Here is a 15461-nt window from a genome sequence, read left to right on the forward strand (position 1 = left end):
GGATAGCATTATGCTAGTCTTCTAGCTATTCACTCAACACAGAAATTTTAACAGCAAAGGAGATGTCTCCAGGATTTGAAGTACAGATATTCGACTGTAACGTTTCGATGGAGGCGAAACGCTAAGGCGCCCGTGTGCTGTGCGATGTCAGTGCAAGTGCAAGATCCCCAGGTGGCCGAAATTATTCCGGAGCCCTCCACCACGGCACCTCTTTCTTTCTTCTTTCCTTCCCTCCTTTACCCTTTCCTTTGCGGCGTGGTTCATGTTTTAGCCGATATGTGAGACAGCTACTACGCCATTTCCTTTCTCCAAAAACCAATTTTTTCCACTGGAAGGAGAGCTTGGAGTTCTATGCATTGATGTCATACATGCGATTTTACTGCCATGCAACTTTACGGGTTTCACGAAAAAGCTTTTCTTCTTAATTGCGAACTTTGACTTGGAAACTAAAAAAAATGTAAATTTTTAAAATTTCGCGCGTACCATGCATTGAACCGATGAAAAAATTGGCAGAAGAATTTGCAAAATGCGCTGAGATTGTCAGTGCAGCCACGAGCGTCCTTTGGAATGACACTCACCCTGTAGTGACACGCTTCCGGCTCTATTGGCGTTCGAAGAAGTCCCTTCAGGGTCACGCGTGCGCTAATAATAATAATAATTGGCTTTTGGGGAAAGGAAATGGCGCAGTATCTGTTTCATATATCGTTGGACACCTGAACCGCGCCGTAAGGGAAGGGATAAGGGAGGGAGTGAAAGAAGGAAGGAAGGAGGAGGTGCCGTAGTGGAGGGCTCCGGAATAATTTCGACCACCTGGGGATCTTTAACGTGCACTGACATCGCACAGCACACGGGTGCCTTAGCGTTTTTCCTCCATAAAAACGCAGCCGCCGCGGTCGGGTTCGAACCCGGGAACTCCGGATCAGTAGTCGCGCGCCCTAACCACTGAGCCACCGCGGCGGGTACGCGTGCGCTAAGATTTTTTTTTCCGCCGGCACACTTGTCATATTGATCTCTCACATTTAGAGAATACTCTGCAGTCGGCAGCTACCCTCACCCAAACACATGTGCGGAGTTGCGGACACACATGCTCGCCGGAGAAGTCGGAGCTCCTCATACTCCGCCCCACAACCCTAAACTGCCCCACAGCCCCCATAACCGTGAAACTGGAAAACCGGTACATCCCGGAGGTACACACTCTCCGGGTACTGGGCCTCCACATCCAGAACAACGGGAAAAACACTCTCACCATCCAGAAACTCAAGCAGACGGTGGTGTCGATATCCCACGTAATCCGCCGAGTTTCTGGACACCACCGGGGCATGAAGGAGCATGACGTATGTCGTCTCATTCATGCCTTCGTCCTCAGCCACTTTCTCTTCACGCTCCCCTACCTGAAACTGCAGGCCACAGAAATCTCCACCCTGGATGCCATGATCTGAACAGCATTTAAGACAGCACTACACCTACCCCTAAATACCTCAACCGAAAAACTCCTCCAGCTAGGCCTACACAACACGATAAGTGAGCTTATCGGGGCCCACCGACAGACACAATAAATACGTCTCGCGAGAACCACCACCGGCAGACATATCCTACACACCCTCGGTATCAGGATACCAGCCACGGATCCCACACAGCTCCCGGTCCCCCTCCACATTCACCGCGAACTACTTATTAAACCTCTCCCTAAAAACATGCACCCCACCTACCACGAACCCCGCCGCAGAGCTCGCGCACGGGCGCTCCACAAAAACTATGGCATGGAACCGGATGCCGTTTGGGTGGATGCCGCATGCACAGGCGAGGACGCGGTTGTAGCCATCACGAACCCCTCCCTACAACCGATTGCTGCCCTTCACATATCCCCCACTTCCACTTCGGAGGAGGCTGAAGAGGCCGCTATTTCCCTAGCCATCACGCGCACGGAGGCCCGGTATATGCTATCGGACTCTAAGACTGCCATACTAAATTTCGCCCGCGGGGAAGTTCACATCCCTGCATTTCGCATATTGAACTTCCTCGCCGCACACCCGCCCCGCCACATGGAGCTCATATAGGTGCCTGGCCACTCTGGGAATCTCGGAAACGAGGCTGCCAACGCTTTAGCCCGAGGTTCTCTCAACCAGGTACCGGCGGTTTCCGATCTGGGGTTCTCACGGGAGCGCATGCTGCACTCACGCAGGCCTGCAAAGCCGAGCGTCGACTGTACCCACCACCCCATCCCTCCCTCGACAATTATCATCAGACACTTTGGAGGCGGCTTCAAACACGCACCTTACCCTCCACTTATATACGCTCGCGCTATCACCAAGTCCACACAAACCCCTCCTGTACCCTCTGCCACCACCCCAAAGCCCCTCTCGATCATATCCTTTTCCTCTGCCCGGCGGATCCTCCCCCGCGGGGCCTGGAGCACCTTACCACTTGGGAGGCTTGAGAGACCCTACTGCGCTCCGAGGACGCGGCCAAGCAAGCATCGCCACAGGCCGGGCTGCCAGCATCATGAGTCTCCGGGACATGAACGTTTGAGTGCAGTGGGGTCGTGCGGGGGCCCAAGGACTTGCGCGTCCTAATCTCCCCTGTATGTAATAAAGTTTACACCACCACCTTCGACTTGGGTGAGGAAGGTTCGCAAAATGGTACAGTTGCAATACACGGTAATGCATAATTACAGCGTGCCTCTCCCTAACTAACAGGATGGTTAGTGCACGGTGTAAAAGAACGTCGACGCATAGTCCCCGCCGCCACGTTCTATACTTTCAATGCTACCGATAATAATAATTGGTTTTTTGGGAAAGGAAATGACACAGTGTCTGTCTCATGTATCGCTGGACACCTGGAATGCGCCATAAGGGAAGGGATAAAGGAGGGAGTGAAAGAAGAAAGGAAGAAAGAGGTGCCGTAGTGGACGGCTCCAGAATAATTTCGACCACCTGGGGATCTTTAACGTGCACTAACATCGCACAGCATAGGCGACTTAGCGTTTTGCCTCCATAAAAACGCAGCCAGCGCGGTCGGGTTCGAAGCCGGGAACTCCGGATCAGTAGCCGAGCGCCACCCGCCGCGGTGGCTCAGTGGTTAGGGCGCTCGACTACTGATCCGGGGTTCCGGGTTCGAACCCGACCGCGGCGCCTGCGTTTTTATGGAGGAAAAACGCTAAGGCGCCCCAAAACCAATTATTATTATTATTATAGCCGAGCGCCCTGGTTGGTTGTTTTTTGAGGGGAAAGGATGGTTGGTTGGTTGGTTGGTTGGTTACTGGTTTTGGGGGGAAAGGAAATGGCGCAGTATCTGTCTCATATATTGTTGGACACCTAAACCGCGCCGTAACAGAAGGGATAAAGGAGGGAGTGAAAGAAGAAAGGAATAAAGAGGTGATGGCGCAGTATCTGTCTCATATATCGCTGGACACGTGAACCGCGCCGTAAGTGGAGGAATAAAGGAGGGAATGAAAGAAGAAAGGAAGAAAGAGGTGCCGTAGTGGAGGGCTCAGGAATAATTTCGACCACCTGGGGATCTTTAACGTGCACTAACATCGCACAGCATAGGCGACTTAGCGTTTTGCCTCCATAAAAACGCAGCCGCCGCCGTCGGGTTCGAAGCCGGGAACTCCGAATCAGTAGCCGAGCGCCATAGTTGGTTGGTTTTTTGGGGAAAGGATGGTTGGTTGGCAACTGGTTTTTGGGGAAAAGAAATGGCGCAGTACCTGTCTCATATATCGTTGGACACCTAAACCGCGCCGTAACGGAAGGGATAAAGGAGGGAGTGAAAGAAGAAAGGAAGAAAGAAGTGATGGCGCAGTATCTGTCTCATATATCGCTGGACACCTGAAGCGCGCCGTAAGGGGAGGAAGAAAAGAGGGACTGAAAGAAAGGAAGATAGAAATAGGTGCCATAGTGGAGGGCTCCGGAATAATTTCGACCACCTGGTGATCTTTAACGTGCACTGACATCGCAAAGCACGCGGGCGCCTTAGCGTTTTTCCTCCATAAAAACGCAGCCGCCGCGGTTGGGTTTGTACGCGGGTACTCCGGATCAGTAGTCGAGCGCCCTATGCAGGTTCTTTTCCTTTATTACAGATGGCTAATTCGTTTTTCTTTTCATTTATCCAGTCGAATCTGGATCATTATAAGTGGGCGACGGGGGTGCTCGTAGACCGTTTCGGAGAGGGGACTTTCGTTTGGTTTATGGGGGTTTAACGTCCCAAAGTGACTCAGGCTATGAAAGACGCCGTAGTGAAGGGCTCTGGAAATTTCGACCACCTGGGGTTCTTAACGTGCACTGACATCGCACAGAACACGGGCCACTAGAATTTCGCCTCCATCGAAATTCGACCGCCGGGGCCGGGATCGAGCCCGCGTCTTTCGGTCGAGCAGCCGAGCAGTATAACCACTCAGCCACCACGGCGGCTAGAGGGGGGCTTTGATCTGGCTGTTATTTCGGACCCGTATGTTCGGGGAAACGCAATCCCAGGGTTGCCTCCGGAGTGGCCCAGTACTGCAGCAGAAAATTGGCCAAAGCAGCCATTCTGATTCGAGGGATGGTTTGGGGCGTGTTCCCGGTCCTGGTCACTCCCCGTGTCGTCGCGATCTCTTGTACGGGGATGGACGGCAGTTGCGTTGTCGTCTCCGCATATGCTGCGCCGCACCAGTCGATGGCGCCGTTTTTTTTGACGATCTTCGCCTGTCTTTTCCTTGCCGGTGCTGTGCCCGTGGTGCTCGCTGGAGATTTTAACGCCAAGCACCTAAAGTCATTTTTGCGCGGAGGGCGTTCATCGGGGCGTGCAGCTGTGGGTGGCACGTCCTGGTGGACAGATCTTGCCCTTGAGCTTGCCCGAGTGCGGGCGATGCGCAGACGATATCAGCGCTGCCGGGATTATCTGCTGAGGAGGGAGTTTGGCGCACGGTACTATCAGTCGCTTGGGCTTTTCAGGAGTGCGTGGCGGGCGCGTGGGATGCGGCTGCGAGAGAGCTGGCGAGGGAGGCACTGCGCTCGAAGGTTTTTGGCCACCCGTTTAAGCAGGCGTTTAGTCGCTTGCGCGGGCCGGTGCTGCGTCCTCCTGTTCGCAGCCCGGACGGGTCTCTTACGACTTAGTTTTGGAGACGGCGGAGCTCCTCTTTAATACTTAAGTGGCGTGCGATAGGAGGGAGGAGGACGCGCCCTCCTAGGTTGCACTGCGGGAGGAGGCGGCCGCTTCGGATCTCGGTGAGCCGGACGATCGGCCTTTCGCTCGCGACGAGATTGCTTTGGCGGTCTCGCGTGTGCGCACTGGGACGGTCGCAGGACTGGATGGTCTTACGCCTAGGGTGGTGCGTGCATTGTGGGAGGACCACCCGCGTTTCATCCAGCTCATCTTTAACGCGGCTTTCGCGTGCGGCATTTTCCTATGACGTGGCGTCGCGGTCGCATGGTCTTTCTGCCGAAGTCTGGTAGGAGTCCGGAATTGATCACTTCTTACTGGCCCATTGTGATCAACTCTGCACTCGGGAAGGTTTTGGAGCGCCTCCTGTATGGCCGTATATATCATTTCATGGTGGCCAGGAATTTTATCACGCTGCCCAATTCGGTTTTCCTCGGGGGCGTGGCGCTGTTCTGGCGCTTTTTGCCCTCGTTTCTAAATTGCAAGTTATTCGGGAGGCCGGTCGCTACTCACTAATGATTTCCACTGATTTTCAGGGGGCGTTTGACAGCGTGTGGCATCCTCTGGTGCTGGCCACGCTCGGCCGATGGGGATGCCCGCGGAATCTCTGTGTTCTGCTCAGGTCCTTTTTGGCATCCCCAGGATTCTGGCCCAAGCGCCTCGAAAAACCGGTCGCGCCATCTAGCGACAGCCGGCGGCGCGGCGGCACGTGACTCAATGGCGATGCAAAATAAAAATTAATACCTAGTCGCGCATAAAAGTTAGAGATAAGCTCTCTCGCTTATATGTTAAATGCTTCTTAAAGTTTCTTTTAGTTGAGTTTCATCAATGTAGCTTGCATATTGCGTTTACCATGCGCAATGAGCTACGATAGCATGAAGCCTATGGCAAGGTCCCGAAAAATACCCGACTGGACTTCACTTTATCGCTCACGAAACCCCTAATTTAATATACATCTAGAAGCTCTCGGAGCTTCAGGTAGCGCAATGCCCTATATTTAAAGAAATATATAGTATTTTACATTTGAGTGGAGCAAAAGATTTCCTGCGCTGTTTTTCTTTTGATTATGAATCCCCGGCACCGGAAAGAAACGCGTGGCGCCCTCTCTCGGTGTGCAGGCAAGGCACACGACCCTGATACAGTGGCCCTGCTAGTGTGTCCCTGCAACAGTGCCCTTGTTTGGGTAGGTTCCTCTGGGAGGTTGAGCCGTGCCCTACGAATGCGCACTTTTATCAAAAGTTCCCTCATCGGTGTAAGGTTACAATCATGTGCTGCTACATAAAGTCCTACAAAAAAGCGCGAGCCTAATGTGAGGTGTATAGAGGAAATTATAGAGACTATTTTGCTTGACAGGTACTTTTTTTAAGCGCATACAGTGCCCCACGACACGGGCATAGGTGACAGTGCAATTACTTGCGAATTAACAGTGCAAAGCAATGAAACTTTCAGGTACTTTCGTTCAAGCAGTGAAATGCGTAATTCCCGAACGCTCATACTTAGAGCTCACACACCGATACTTGCATATGGTTATCTCACTGTACGTTGAAAATTTTAAAATCGTGTATTAATGACTACATTTTAACACTCCAGTTATTAGCCTCAATAGCAGACAGCTCTTCTAAAGTTTTGTCGATGTGGTGAAAGTGCAGCACGGACGCGTTTAAGTGACTGATTGCTGCACTATTAGAGGCAGCAAACCTGATGCTGCGTTATATGGCAGTAGGTGATTTGTCCAATGTAAAAATTAGTGTGTGGTAGTTCACAACATTCTTTTCTAGGTTGGTACAGTGCCTCCCACGATTCGATCGTTCGCCGTCGATAAGGGCTTTACCATTGCTGTAATCGATGCTAGTTTCGGCAATTATGTCAACGGTGTACGTAAACTATGAACCGCTAACGAAGACTTCATAGAATGGCATACTGGGAACTATTCGGAATGGGCCATCAGTACGGCAAGCTAGTAATTACGCCGTTACCCAGAGCAGCAATCAAGAATGAAACCCCCGTTAAACACCGACCACCTGGGTTCTTTAACGTGCGCTAACATCGCATAGTATACGGGCCTCTAGAATTTCGCCTCCATCGAAATTCGACTACCGCGGCCGGGATCGAGCACGCGTCTTCCGGGTCAGCTGCCGAGTGCCATAACCACTGAGCCACCGAGGCGGCTTCGTACTATTACAGTGGACTGACCTAGTCCGTCGGTTCGTCTTCTCTTCCGGATGATGCTCTGATGACTGGCCTGGAATCTTCTTATTTTAGCCTTGAGATCCCTGCGGTTTGCTACAGTTCCCACCCGACGCACGAGGCCGTATAGTTCGCTAGCACCGAGACTAAGCAAAGCTTTCTTCCCTATAAAAAAATTCGAAGTCGGCTTCCGTTCCTCGGAGCTTCACTGGGATGGTGCCTGTGTGCCCTATGGTGGCGTCTCCGCTATAGCTGTGCAGCATGAAATAACTTTTCTTAGTTGCTGTTTCCAGCTCATCGAAGATTGAAAGTGGCAAAATCGCCTGGAAGACGGTGTCAACCTTCAGTGCGATTTCTTGGCCTCGACGATCCATTCTCGTGAATATGTGTTCCCGCGCACACACAGGACGTAGAAATAATTCTTAGGCGAAACTCCATGCACTGCAGGTTTCGAACGACAGCACATGCTGAAATGATTTTTTTTTCTTGCATCGAGCGCATTCTTGTCCGATGCCGGACACCTCCTTGGCCGGGCTGCCTGTTTCATCTGCCCGTAGTTACTTGCGCTCGCATGTTGCTTGCCTGCAGATCGGCACACGGTTGGTTACAAAAGTGCGGACTCCGCTACAATGAGCATCAGTCACTATCCTCACAAAATGATGTTTAACGCGTCTGAAGTGAATGTAAAGCACATGATAAAATTTCAAAGGGAAAAGTCTTCTAAGTATTCTTAACTTCTAATTTAAGTGCGGCTCTCTTGCGGATAAATATGAGTGAATTATTCTTAAATATTTGAGCGAAAAGAAGTTTTCGCTATTTCAATGCATGCAGTGCTGGCTGTAAATGCTTTAGGTTGATCACGATGTGAAGTGTGGTTTCTTGCATTTTCCTTTCAGAACTGCAAGCTATATATAGTCTGATATAGTCCGCTATATATAGTAGTCCGCTATATATATATAGCTATATATAGTCCGCCGGCTAGCTGGCGTAATGTCGCAGTGTACTTCTTAAATTTGCACCCGCTAACCACCTGACATGTCTCGCTAACTACGAGCAGATTCCTGCTAACCAGCTGCTATTCCTCGACGCCATTACAATAGGCTGACGTCATTGGTTGGAGGGTCTCCTTTTGATAAACATTCGCCGCTTCGCTCTTGATTGGTATCCGATTATTCAAACCCTCGATGTAAAATACACCCATCTTACATGCTCATCTATTAACTAATGCAAGAATACATCCGATACACTAATTAAACTAGTTCATTAATGCAGCGTTTACAGTAATACTTCTAATAATAATAATAATTGGTTTTGGGGGAAAGGAAATGGCGCAGTATCTGTCTCGTATATCGTTGGACAGCTGAACCACGCCGTAAGAGAAGGGATAAGGGAGGGAGTGAAAGACGAAAGGAAGAAAGGGGTGCCGTAGTGGAGGGCTCCGGAATAATTTCGACCACCTGGGGATCTTTAACGTGCACTGATATCGCACAGCACACGGGCGCCTTAGCGTTTTTCCCCCATAAAAACGCAGCCGCCGCGGTCTGGTTCGATCCCGGGAACTGCGCATCAGGCCGCCGTGTGCTGTGCGATGTCAGTGCACGTTAAAGATCCCCAGGTGGTCGAAATTATTCCGGAGCCCTCCACTACGGCACCTAAACCCGCCGCGGTGGCTCAGTGGTTAGGGCGCTCGGCTACTGATCCGGAGTTCCCGGGTTCGAACCCGACCGCGGCGGCTGCGTTTTTATGGAGGAAAAACGCTAAGGCGCCCGTGTGCTGTGCGATGTCAGTGCACGTTAAAGATTCCCAAGGTGGTCGAAATTATTCCGGAGCCCCCCACTACGGTACCTATTCTTCCTTTCTTCTTTCACTCCCTCCTTTATCCCTTCCCTTACAGCGCGGTTCAGGTGTCCAACGATATACGAGACAGATACTGCGCCATTTCCTTTCCCCAAAAACCAATTATTATTATTAAACCCCTCGGTAACAAGGGCTTGGATTCTTGTGCACTGATGTCATACATGCAATTTTTCTGGCTTCTTTAGAACGCTTTTAACTACGACTTGGAGACTAATGCGAAATGTAGAATATTCAAATTTAGCACGTGTCATGCTTTGAACCAATAAAAAATTGGGAAAATATGCGCAAGATGCACTCAGAATGTCGGTGCCGCTACGAGCATTCTTTGAAATAGCACTGCTCCTGTAGTGACCCGACCTTCGGGCGATTGTCCGAACCCGTGGAGCATCTGTTACGGGTCCAAGTTGGACTGATTTTTGGAAATGTGGCGGAGAGTTTGAAAGATGCTTCACTCCCGCCACCGGTTGGCCCGGTATTGCACTACCTCCGGGATCGGCCTTGTCTTTCTATCCCTTCTTTCAACTCTCCTTCTGTCTGCACGTGGTAGCGATTGTGGCTCGGCTTGAGCCAGTGAGCAGGCCTGTGCACTTTCCTTTTCTTTCTTCCTGGCAGTAACAGACAGACAGCCAGACCCGGCCATCGGCTTCATCGGCGGTCCGCATTCGCTGCATCCCTTGATTGTGTACATAGTTTGCTTGTTTGCACTGTTCTCTAAACGTCCCTTTGTGCATCTCCTTGTTAACAGTTTCGGAATGAGCACGCAGTGAAAAAAAAATTAATGTGGATTAGCTCAGCTAATCCAGGATATACAAAGCGTAAGATGCCGGCGTTCACTGTGTTCATTGCCGTAGGCGTTGGCGTTAACAGTGTTCTAGATGGCGATTGGTTTGATGAAAGGAAGGGCGCATACCTGGCTCTCTGGATATGCGGACGACTCATTCGTGCTTTGATACATGTGGCGATGGTGAGAGAGAGAGAGAGATGTGGGCTGAATGTATTAGCGCTGGCAGCGTTGTGGCTCACATGCGGCACTGCAGCAATAGCTAGGTCGCAGCGCTGATTTCGTGGTCAATCTCGCGATGAACCATTAACTGCATGCCACCTCCCAGGGAGGCGGGGAGGGCGCGCTGCCTATAAAGTGTACGGAACGCAATCATCATCGTCATCATCAGCCTTACATCACCCACTGCAGGGCAAAGGCCTCTCCCATGCCTCTCCAATTAATTAACCCTATCCTTTGCCAGCTGCATCCACCCTTTGCCTGCAAACTTCTTAATCTCATCCGCCCACCTAACCTTCTGCCGCCCCCTGCTATGCTTACTTTCTCTTGGAGCCCACTCCGTTACCCTTAAAGACCAGCGGTTATCTTGCCTTCGCATTACATGCCCTGCCCAAGCCCATTTCTTTCTCTTGATTTCGACTAGGATGTCATTAACCCGTGTTTGTTCCCTCACCCACTCTGCCCGCTTCCGATCTCTTAACGTTACACCTATCATTTTTCTTTCCATGGCTCGCTGCGTTGTCCTTAACTTAAGCTGAACTCTTTTCGTTAGCCTCCACGTTTCTGCCCCGTAGGTGAGTACCGGTAAGATTATGCTGTTGTACACTTCACTCTTGAGGGAAATTGGTAAACTGCCACTCATGATCTGCGAGCATTTGCCATATGCGCTCCACCCCATTCTTATCCTTCTAGTTATCACCCTCTCATGATCCGGATCAGCTGTCACTACCTGCCCTAAGTAGACGTATTCCGGCACAATTTCTAGGCTCTCGCTGCCAATTGTGAACTGCTGTTCCCTTGCTAGGCTGTTGAACATTACCTTGGTTTTCTGCATGTTAATTTTTAGACCCATCGATCTGCTCTGCCTGTCTAACTCGTTGATCATGATTTGCAGTTCACCTCCTGAGTGACTCAGCAAGGCAATGTCATCAGCAAATCGCAGAATATTTAGGTATTCTCCATTTATTCTTATTCCCAACTGTTCCCAATTCAGGCCTCGAAATACCTCCTGCATACATGCGGTGAACAGCATTGGCGAGATCGTGTCTCCTTGCCTGACGCCCTTCCTTATTGGAATTTTATTGCTGACTTTATGGAGGACTATAGTAGCTGTGCAGTTGCTATATATATATCTTCCAGTATTTTGACATAAGGCTCTTCTACCCCCTGATTACGCAATGCCTCTATGACTGCTGAGGTTTCCACTGAGTCGAATGCTTTCTCGTAATCAATGAAAGCTATATAGAGAGGTTGGTTATATTCTGCGCATTTCTCTATCACCTGATTGATAGTGTGAATATGATCTATTGTGGAATATCCTTTACGAAAGCCTGCCTGATCATTTGGTTCATTAAAGTCTAACGTTCCCGGACTCTATTAGCGATTACCTTAGTAAATACTTTGTTGGCAACGGATAGTAAGCTGATCGGCCTGTAATTTTTCAAGTCCTTGGCGTCTCCCTTCTTATGAATTAACGCAATCAGAGCAGGCTTTTGCAGTTTGCACCAACGCCACGTACATGAAAGCGAGATTGAAGTCTCCACTGACCCAGGGAGGCGGTTATGCGACTTTGCTTTTTCGACTGGAGAAGCAGACTGTGGAGTGGCTATGCGACGAAGTCGCCGATGAACTGGGAAGTTTGCGTGCGAGCGCGCTGTTGGCTAATTCTTCCTAGACACCGCCACATGGAACGGACCATTTTCGCGGTGCTCTAGACTTTTATTATTCACATCCAAGCATTTCTAGCCATATTAGAAAAGTTAAATAATCAATGTCGACTAATTAATCAACCTAGCGGAACAAAAAAATGGCCGGAGATAGTCAAGATAAGTCATATTACTTTATCATTTTCACAGGAAGAACAGTTTTATTTATAATCTTGGGGCATGTTACTGGGATACATTGCATATACATATATTTGCCTGTTTTCATGAACTGTAATATATGGCTTGGGTATGTCGTCTTCCATAAGAAGCTTCATGTCAACAAGGTTTCTCTACCAACGGTTTCGATTTTTTGCTCACGCTTGTTTGTGCTGCTCTTGAATGTTCATAAATACATGGCAGTTCTTGTCTGTGACCGTGTTTGTACAATAATTTCGCCACTTTGAATTATACAATTAAATCCTACCCAACTGATCGACATCTGGCGTCATTTTGTCGGTCTTCTTCTGCATGGCATACATCTACATGATTCGAAGTGGTAGAGCAGTAGCTCCGAGCTGTGGTCGCCGCCAGGAATGAATTAAGAGTGCAATGGCACGAGTGCCACCACACCCGACGCAATGCACGCGAGAACGAAACCGAAAGCGAAAGTACAGCCTCTGAAATATAAGCAAATTTACGGCCAACAACTGAGGCCGGTATGTGTGCCAGTTCCGCTATGTGCACTGTGCACTCAGGCGGCCGCTGGGGCCTACGTGAGTGTCCTCTCTTTTCCTACATATATTACTCTATGTCTCGGCTGCGTAACTCCATCTCCTTGAGTGTGTATACAACTCTTGTTGCTTCTACTGTCCAATAAACTTCCCTTTGTGCATCTTCTTGTTTACAGTTTCTAACCAAGCACTCAGCGAAAAGAAAAATTGGCTGTGGTTTAGCTTGGCGTGGCGCAAATTTGAAAACGAACCATGGCACCAAGGAAGAAAATTCAAATTGGGAAATGATGGAACCCGCCGCGGTGGCTCAGTGGTTAGAGGGCTCGGCTACTAATCCGGAGTTTTCGGGTTCGAACTCGACCGCGGCGGCTGCGTTTTTATGGAAGCAAAACGCTAAGGCGCCCTTGTGGTGTCGATGTCAGTGCACGTTAAGGATCCCCAGGTGGCATCAATTTTTCCGGAACCCTCCACTACGGCCCCTCTTTCTTCCTGTCTTATTTCACTCCCTCCATTATACCTTCCTTTTACGGCACGGTTCGGGTGTTCAGCAAGTTATGTGAGACAGTTTTGTGCCACTTCCTTTCCTCACTAACCAATATTCATTTTCATTTCCCTAATGCCAATACTGGTGGGTCTCACGCTGATCTAGCTATCCACTCGTCAACGCAAAGGTTTTAAAAAAAATGAAGGCTTATTCAGGACATAATTAAAGTACAGAAACCCCTTGGGAACAAGCGCTAGGATTCTTGTGCACTGATGTCACACATGCAATTTTTCTGGCTTCATGAGAGCGCTGTTTTTTAAGTTCGAGCTACGACTTGTAGACTAATGCGAAATGTGGTATATTCAAATTTAGCACGTGCCAAGCTTTAAGCCGATAAAAAATTGGGAAAAACATGCGCAAGATGCACTCAGAATATCGGTGCAGCTACGAGCGTTCCTTGGAACAGCAATGATCCTGTAGCGACCCTTTCTTCGGCTCCATCGGCGGTGTGGTCTCTCAGGTTCTTCAACGGTTTGCGTGTTTGCACTGTCTAGTAACCGCACCTTTGTGCATCTCCTTGTTTACAATTTCGAACCGAGCATGCGTGACTCGTCCGATTAATTTCTCAGTGATTACAACCCAACATCACACCATCCGCCGAAGAGATCGAGGAAGACGCGTTAAGGACGCCATCATTCACCATCACAGCACATCCTAACCACTCAATTTGGGAGTGGCCAAATTCTTCCAGGGTGGCTAAAATATGACAGTAGAGAAGCCTGGGAGAGGCTGTGAAGCGCGGGCCTTGAGTTCCAACTCAACACCATCCATCTGGCTGAAGAGGCCGCTACTAGTCAAGGACTGCCAGCGAGCCTTCAAACGCAGACGAAACACTCCCGTGCCCGAAGCGGGGAGCAACATATTTTCTGATCGAAAATTTATGAGATCACTGCGGCACCCGGATTGGAGGAATGCGTAAGCATTCACGCCTCCTCGCCCTTCTTTGTCCCTCTTTGCCTAAATTAATCAAATTCTATCATTGACCACTCTGAATTTTCAAACTTAGCGCTACGCTTCGTTTTCAAAATTGGAGCCCCTTTTTGTATTGCCCCGCGCACTTTTCGGACATTTTGGCTTTAATTAATTTCCTCCTCAACCTACCTTAGCGATTTAGTCACTTGCACATCCTCTTTCCATGCACTATTCAACGATGCCATTCTTTTTCCGATTATAACAGCTGGTTCCTCCGGTATAAGACCGAGATAATCTAGTCCATGCCGAAACCGCCTACATAGCCACACAATGCTTACGCATTAATAAAAGTTGTTCAATGAATCAATCTATGTACACCGACGCCAGCGGATACCGGAACCGAGCGGCAGCCGTATAGCCGTCGTCATCACCGTCTCCGGAGAAGAGGTTGCCAACCCTACAGTTCTAAGCGGCACCATTGCCGACGGCGAGGAAGTCGCAATAGCCCAAGTAGTTAAAGTTGCCCATCAGACTTGGAAATCAGACTCGTTATGATTTTGATTCCAAACAGACATGCAACGCCTACCTTGACGGGTGTCATTCCAGGGCCGCAGCTCAAATCATGTGCATTACACACCGTCCGTACTCCCGCCGCAACACTTTATGGATTCCGTTACGCGAAACCACCATGGTTAACGAGGATGCCGACTGCTTCGAGAATGGTTTGTGGAACTCATGCACGGGTTCGTGTGAGTCAGAGAGTATTCGGATTTTGCGCGGCATGTCAGTTTATACCGGTGGACTACCGACCAGAACGCTTTTCACCTGTGGCAGAGCGCCCCGCCGCGGTGGCTCAGTGGTTAGGGCACTCGACTACTGATTCGGAGTTCCCGGGTTCGAACCCGACCGCGGCGGCTGCGTTTTTATGGAGGAAAAACGCTAAGGCGCCCGTGTGCTGTGCGATGTCAGTGCACGTTAAAGATCCCCAGGTGGTCGAAATTATTCCGGAGCCCTCCACTACGGCACCTATTCTTCCTTTCTTCTTTCACTCCCTCCTTTATCCCTTCCCTTACGGCGCGGTTCAGGTGTCCAAAGATATATGAGACAGATACTGCGCCATTTCCTTTCCCCAAAAAACCAATTACAATCACCTGTGGGAGAGCGTCGTATGTAGCCAACACTCCCTCCTTCCTTCATGCACTCATAAGGTACTCGAATTGTGCGGCAGCCATTGTAGTTGAGATTGTCGCGTCTGCGTCATGCCATTGATATGGCGTTGCCTTTCAGGTATGCATCTATATATGTGTCCTCCTCATCTTCCCTTTTGGCTCCTGTGTGCTGAGATATATGAAGCCGTGCCACCGTTTTGTGCTCTGTGTGGAACCGTACAGTTGTCTACGGACCTGTCCAGAGCACTCTAACTCCGCACCGCCTGCGCTCCCCAG

The 15461-nt window shown here is 49.8% G+C and overlaps 1 pseudogene; it reads left to right on the forward strand.

The window, feature by feature from the left end:
• The first annotated feature begins 9536 nt into the window (after positions 1-9536).
• LOC144135563 (U2 spliceosomal RNA) lies at positions 9537-9689 on the forward strand (annotated as a pseudogene).
• The last annotated feature ends 5772 nt before the right edge of the window (positions 9690-15461 follow it).

This window comes from Amblyomma americanum, chromosome 5 (genome assembly GCF_052857255.1).
Source record: "Amblyomma americanum isolate KBUSLIRL-KWMA chromosome 5, ASM5285725v1, whole genome shotgun sequence".
Lineage (NCBI taxonomy): Eukaryota > Metazoa > Arthropoda > Arachnida > Ixodida > Ixodidae > Amblyomma > Amblyomma americanum.